General features: G+C 45.1%; 1 pseudogene across 1 annotated transcript; it reads left to right on the top strand.

The window, feature by feature from the left end:
• The first annotated feature begins 279 nt into the window (after positions 1-279).
• On the top strand, positions 280-4,864 carry LOC148133568 (phospholipase A2 inhibitor beta pseudogene; annotated as a pseudogene). The gene is made up of 2 exons (XR_015746827.1): positions 280-375; positions 2,629-4,864. The product of XR_015746827.1 is annotated as a phospholipase A2 inhibitor beta pseudogene (transcript).
• Positions 4,865-6,360: the final 1,496 nt, after the last annotated feature.

The raw sequence follows: 6,360 nt of genomic DNA, 5'->3' as shown, positions 1-6,360 counted from the left end.
TCTTAGATGTTTTTTTCAAGGGAGATGTGGAAACCTGACTAAAGCCCCAGCCTTGTTTTTTTTTCCCTTGTTCCAGGCCGCTTTTCCCAAAAAAAACATAAGGGAAATGTTTCTCAACCCAAAATCAGGCAAATGTTCTCTCTCTTTTGGGGGCAGGGAAACAGATTTTCAACATCTGGGGGCCTTTGAACCAAGTTCAGCCAAGTTTGTTTCTCAACGTGATGCAATCAAGGCAGGGGAAATTTTTTTGGGTATTGTTTCCGGGAAGGTATTTGAGAGCAGAACCTTCCTGCTTTTGGTATATACGATAAGAGATTTCCTGCTGAACACAGCGTCCAAAACGCTGGCAGGGTTGAGGTTTGGACAGAGTTCCAGGTAAGTGCAGAGGCCGTGGTACACTTAGGGTTGGATTTGGTGTTGTGTTTGTGTGTGTGTGTGTGTGTGTGTTTTGCACAATCTGAGTGTTGGTTCATTTGGAAAGAAAGGGAAAATGGCAAAGGGGAGGGTGCGAATCATAGCAAGGGGGGGTGGGATCCTGTCTGCCAAAGGCAGTTTTCAGTCTGCTTCTGCGAAATTTCTAGTCTTTGAGGTTCTCTAATGAAGAATCAGAGAAAGAAATAAAAGGGAGGGAGGGAGGGAGGAGGGAGAAGGGAAGGAAAGGAAAGGAGAAGGAAGGAAAAGAGAGGGGGAGGGAGAAAGAAAGGGGGGAAAGAGAAAGAAAGAAAGCAGGGAGGGAGAGAAGGAAGAAAGAAGGAAAGAAAAGAGGGAGGGGAAAGAAAGAAGAAAGAAAGGAGGGAGAGAGAAAGAAAGAAGGAAGAAAGAAGGGAGGGAAGGGAGAAGGAAGGAAAGAAGGAAGAAAAGAGAAGAGAAGAAAGAAAGAAAGAAAGAAAGAAAGAAAGAAAGGAGGGAGAAAGAGAAAGAAAGAAAGGAAAGAAGAAAGAAAGAAAGAAAGAAAGAAAGAAAGAAAGAAAGAAAGAAAGAAAGAAAGAAAGAAAGAAAGAAAAGAAAGGAAAAGAAAGAAAGAAAGAAAGAAAGAAAGAAAGAAAGAAAGAAAGAAAGAAAGAAAGAAAGAAAGAAAGAAAGAAAGAAAGAAAGAAAGAAAGAAAGGTCAGTCTATGGAGATTCTCTGTCATCGAGGTCATAGTTGTCCCAAAGGTGCTTTTTTTTTTTTTTAAAGGCAGCTGGAGTTCCTTGAATTTTGTTTCTTTAAGAACATTTTGCTTCTCATCTAAGAAGCTTCTTCGGTTCCATTCTGAAGAAACTTCTTGGGTGAGAAGCAAAATGTTTTCCAAGATAAAAAAAACCAAGAAAGTCCAGTTTCCATTTGGAAAAGGATCTTTAGGAGAGAGAGAAAGAGAGAGAAACAAGAAACAAGGGTGGGAAGGGAAGGAGGGAGGGAGGAAAAAAGGAAAGAAAGAAAAAGAGAGAGAGAGAAAGAAAGAGAAAGAAAGAAAGAAAAAGAGAGTCAGAGAGAGAGAGAGAGAAAGAAAAGAAAAAAGAAAGAAAGAAATGGAGAAAGAAAGAAATGAAGAAGAAACGGAAGGGGGGGAGTTAGTTAACACTTCCCCAGCCACAACCTACGCTGACCTCCTTCTTCCCTTTATCAAGTTTGCAGATAACCTTAAAGTCAGGAGGGGAAGCAGCTATTTTAGGAGAGCTTTTCACTGGATTTTGCAAGAGGTGGACAAGGGCGAAACAGAACAGAAAGAAATCTCAGTTCTGCACCTGGAAGAGGGAGGCAGAAGGAGAGGAGGGGGAGAGAGGGGCTTGGAGGAAAGTGGCAAGGAGGAAAGCCCTCCAAGGCGGTCCAGACCAGGAAAGCAAGACTGAGGACACCCCGCCTTTATCTCACAGTTACAATAAGAGAGACTTGCACGATTGAAAAGGCCCTTTACGCCCCACAGAAGTACAGCCTTGTCCCTTCCGAGGTATTTTCTCCATCCAAGTTCCTGCTTTGGACTCCAAGTTTCCTCACCCAAACTGATGGGTAGGGTGAGGCACTTCCTGCTGTCTCTCTCTCAGCTGCATTTTCACAGCCCATGAGAGAGAGGGAACTGGCCCTTATTAAATTAAATTAAATTAAATTAAGTTAAGTCAAGTTAAGTCAAGTCAAGTCAAGTCAAGTCAAAAGTCAAGTCAAGTCAAGTCAAGTCAAGCCAAGCCAAGCCAAGCCAAGCTACGTTACGTTACGTTAGGGTTAGGTTAGGTTAGGTTAGGTTAGGTTAGGTTAGGTTTAGTTTATTGTCAATTGCACCTCGTACAACGAAATTAAATATCATCTTCCATGTACATTATGAGTATGGAAATAAACCCAAACACCACATCCTTCCCATACTATACAATGGAATTGAAAACTCCTGAGATTGCATTAATAGTGCACTATATACAGTAGAATTCAGCAGAGCTGCTGCCCTGGGATAGAAGCTGTTTTTCAGCCTATTTGTTCTTGTTTTTATTATCCGGCACCGTCTGCCAGATGGTAATAGTTTAAAAAATAAAAAATAAAAAAGCTCCCAAGGCGTTTGAGGAATGCACTGCTCTCCTCCACTCCATTTCTGATGGCAACTAAAATGACCAAAGGAGTTTTTTTGTTTTTTTTAAGTTGACACTCTCCCCGCTTCTCCACAGGATGAAGTCTTCGGTTCCACCTCTTCTGATCATCTGCCTTGTGGTGTCCTTCAACAGCTACACCCAGCAGGTTCCTTATTGCCCACCCCACCCTGCTCCAGAAAATATCACTGAGTTTGTCTGCAACTCCCCATCTCTCCATGAATTTCCCATCGGCTTCCCTGTACGAACCAAAATGATCTCCGTTGAGTTCACCCAGGTCTCCAGCCTTGGCGTGGAAGCCCTCCAAGATCTCCCAAACCTCCAGGAACTTCACCTCTCCAACAACAGGCTGGAGACCCTTCCCAGTGGCCTCTTCCGTAACCTCCCAGAACTGCACACCCTGGATCTGTCCACCAATCTCCTGGAAGATCTACCCCCAGAGATCTTCACCAATGTGACGAACCTGACGCTTTTATCCATCAGTGGAAACCGACTGGCTGAGCTGCGGGCATCCTGGTTCGAAACCCTGAAGGAACTTAAGATCCTGAGCCTTGACCAAAACCAGCTGAAGGAGGTCCCCATTTCCTGTTTCTCCAAGCTGAAGAAGTTGACCTTTCTAGATCTCTCCTCCAATCGCCTCCGTCATCTCTCTCCAGACATGTTCAGCGGCCTAGAAAATTTGGAGAGGTTGATCCTGGAAAACAACCCAATCCGATGCGTTGCCCCGATAGACTTCCATTGGGGACCCAGGCTGAGCATGATCTCCCTGAGGAACTGCAGCCTGACCGACATCACCATTGGGGAATTTCAGCTGTTGGACCAACTGGTGCTGCTGGATCTCTCCGCCAACGAGCTCACCAGGCTGGATCCTCCGGCCGGCATCCTGTCTGCCAATCTCAGCCTGGATCTTGCAGGAAATCCTTGGGCGTGTGACTGCCGCCTGGACAATCTTCTAACCTGGGTCAAGGAGCACAAGATCCATTTATTTTCCAAGCGGGAAATTGTCTGCGCTTTCCCCAAGAATTTCAAAGGCGAAGAGGCAACCTCACTTCGTCGATCCCAAATTTGTCCCTGCTAAACCTTCGGAATGGATCCTTTTCTTTCCACCCTGCTTCGCGAACAGCGAGGTTTCCCGGTTTGGGGACCCTTTCCAGTTGAATTGGACTTCAACTCCCAGAAATCTCAGCAACGGCCATGCTGCCTGGGGAATTCTGGGAGTTGAAGTCCACATAGCTGGATTTAAAGGAGAAGAGCCAGAACAGGATTGGGGAAAAAAAATAGGGAAATACTGATTTTAGGGAAGAAATAGCTGCTCGGGAAGAGATGCTCAAAAAACCCAACAATATAGGTAGTCCTTCACTTACAACCGTTCAGTTAGTGACTTTTTGAAGTATTAAGAGCCCTGAAGAAAGTGACCGATGAGTGGATCAGAATCAGAATAGAGCTGCAAGGGACCTTGGAGGTCTTCTAGTCCAACCCCCTGCTCAAGCAGGAGACCCTCTGCCATTTCAGACAAGCGACTGTCCAGTCTCTTCTTGAAAACTGATGGAGCACCCACAACTTCTGGTGGCAAGCTGTTCCACTGATTAATTGTTCCCTGTTAGAAAGTTTCTCCTTAATTCCAGGTTGCTTCTCTCCTTGATTAGTTTCCATCCTTATTTGCTTCTTGTCCTGCCTTCAGGTGCTTTGGAGAATAGCTTGACCCTCCTCTTCTTTGGGGCAGCCCCTCAAATACTGGAAGACGGATATCACGTCACCCCCTAGTGCTTCTCAGAGCTGACCGTTTTGCTGTTACTATTATTATTAGTGTAGGGTGCTGTTACATTAGCCAGGAGTCTGCAATGCTACTTGAAGCGTAGTACTTTGCCTGCAAATCTACTAGCTCTGTTATGGTACATGCTCACACACCTCCCAAGGTGCACCACAGGAGACCGAGCGAACTTTGCAACAGAAAGAAAGACAAGCAGCTTTTTCTGCAGCATTAGCCAAGCCCCTTTCCCCTCCCCCCGCCCCCATCACCACCTCGCAAATGGGCATCGCAAACGGGAAGGTTCAAAGCCGGCAGAAATCTGACTGCCCGCACAAAGCACCAACTCATATCCCCGTCCAAGTGGTAAACCTATTTGTCTATTGGCGGTATATATGCTTTTGAGCTGCTAGGTGGGCAGAAACTGAGGCAAGTTCGGGAGCTCATCCTGCTACGCAGTGCTAGGGCTCGAACCACTGGAGCAGAGACCAACTCCAGCATCCTTAAGCCACTGAGCCAATGTACTTCTCCGCTTCGCTGTTGAATACACCTTATTTCCGCCTCAAACAGTTGTCCTGTTCTCCTTGAAACCCTGCGTGGAATGACCCAGAATTTTCTTTTAGTAATTTGGCAACCACACAGGGACGCCAAGTCTAATCTGGATGATACCCGTGTTTCCCCCAAAATAAGACCCAACCAGAAAATAAGCCCTAGCATGATTTTTCAGGATGCTCATAATATAAGTCCCAGTTAAGATACATGCTAGACACATGCATTTGGTATCGTATTTTCCCCAAAAGAAGACCTAGCCAGAAAATAAGCCCTAATGTGTCTTTTGGAGCAAAAATCCATAAGACCCGATCTTATTTTCAGAGAAACACAGTAGATCTGGTCTGGGCAATCTCACCCAGTCAGCACCAACACCATTTTTCTGGAGGGTGCTGCCTTGGACTCTGCCTGTTTCAGCACAGGTAATAAAGGAAGTTTTGGGTTGGGCCAAACCCTTGCTTGAGCCAGAGCCTCACCATCATACTCCCGTAAGTGCCTCACAACTTTTGTAAATGAATCTTCTGCACAATATACAAGAGCTCCACCCAAGGGGACAGCATCCCACAGAAGTTGGGTTTGACCGAATACAATTCTGGTCAAGTAAAACCAGGTGTCAACTTTAAAATGGATAAAGCCTGCCGCAGCCATTTTCTGTTTCCCAAGTACCACACAGTTTGGGGAGTAGAGGGGAGAGGAATGGAATGTAGCCTAGTCAAAGCAGACTGCTATCTCGTGAGAACCAAGGTCATCGTCAACTCTGAAGCTGGCCTGACTGAGGCCATCTTGGAGGCTTCAGTGTTGCCACAATGGTACTGAGGGATAGGGAGAGGGGAATAGAGGTAGTTGGGTTTTTGTAGCCAAAACAAAATAGTTTCCCCTGAGAACCAAGGACAGTCCCACAGGTGGCTAGAGAGAGGAGGAGAGACGTTTCCAAGCAACCAAACAGCACCTTGATTGGACCGTGTTTGGGAAAGGGGAGAAAACTTTTGCTTTTAATTAGGTGAAAACCATGGGAACTGTTGAGGTAATTCCCCGTTAGGAGAATGAGCGCATACAGGGAGACGTATTTGAGAGAAGTGTTGGAATAATACACACACAGAGCACACAGATACACTGTACAGTAAATGTAGGTTTTTACTTCCAGAAACGTTAAGCAAAGTCCAAAATAAGCAATCCAAAGTCATTCACAAGTAAATCAGTCAGTTTTCAATCCAGGCATAATCCAAATATCAAAGTCCAGTGTCAAAAACAGTTCAGTATTAGACTTACATTAAATCCAGAAATATCAGTCAATTAGAAGAAATGGAGCAACGGCAATACTTTCCAACAGAAGGAAACAGAGATACACTCACACTCTCTTCTGAGACTAAGACTAAAACAACCCAGGTTTTTGGCTCCATCTTATGGCCGTTTGAGTAACCACACCCAATTGCAGTTTTTAGCATGCTCTTAAAGAGACAGTATCAAAATGTCTATCCTGGTTTATATATTTCCATCCCAAATAGCTGTTAGGT

The sequence above is a fragment of the Notechis scutatus genome, chromosome 1 (assembly GCF_049901735.1).
Source record: "Notechis scutatus isolate UNSWTSFEM ecotype Mainland chromosome 1, rNotScu1.2, whole genome shotgun sequence".
Classification (NCBI taxonomy): Eukaryota; Metazoa; Chordata; class Lepidosauria; order Squamata; family Elapidae; genus Notechis; species Notechis scutatus.
The sequence above is the reverse complement of the archived record's forward strand: the minus strand, read 5'-3'. Positions and strand labels throughout refer to the sequence as shown.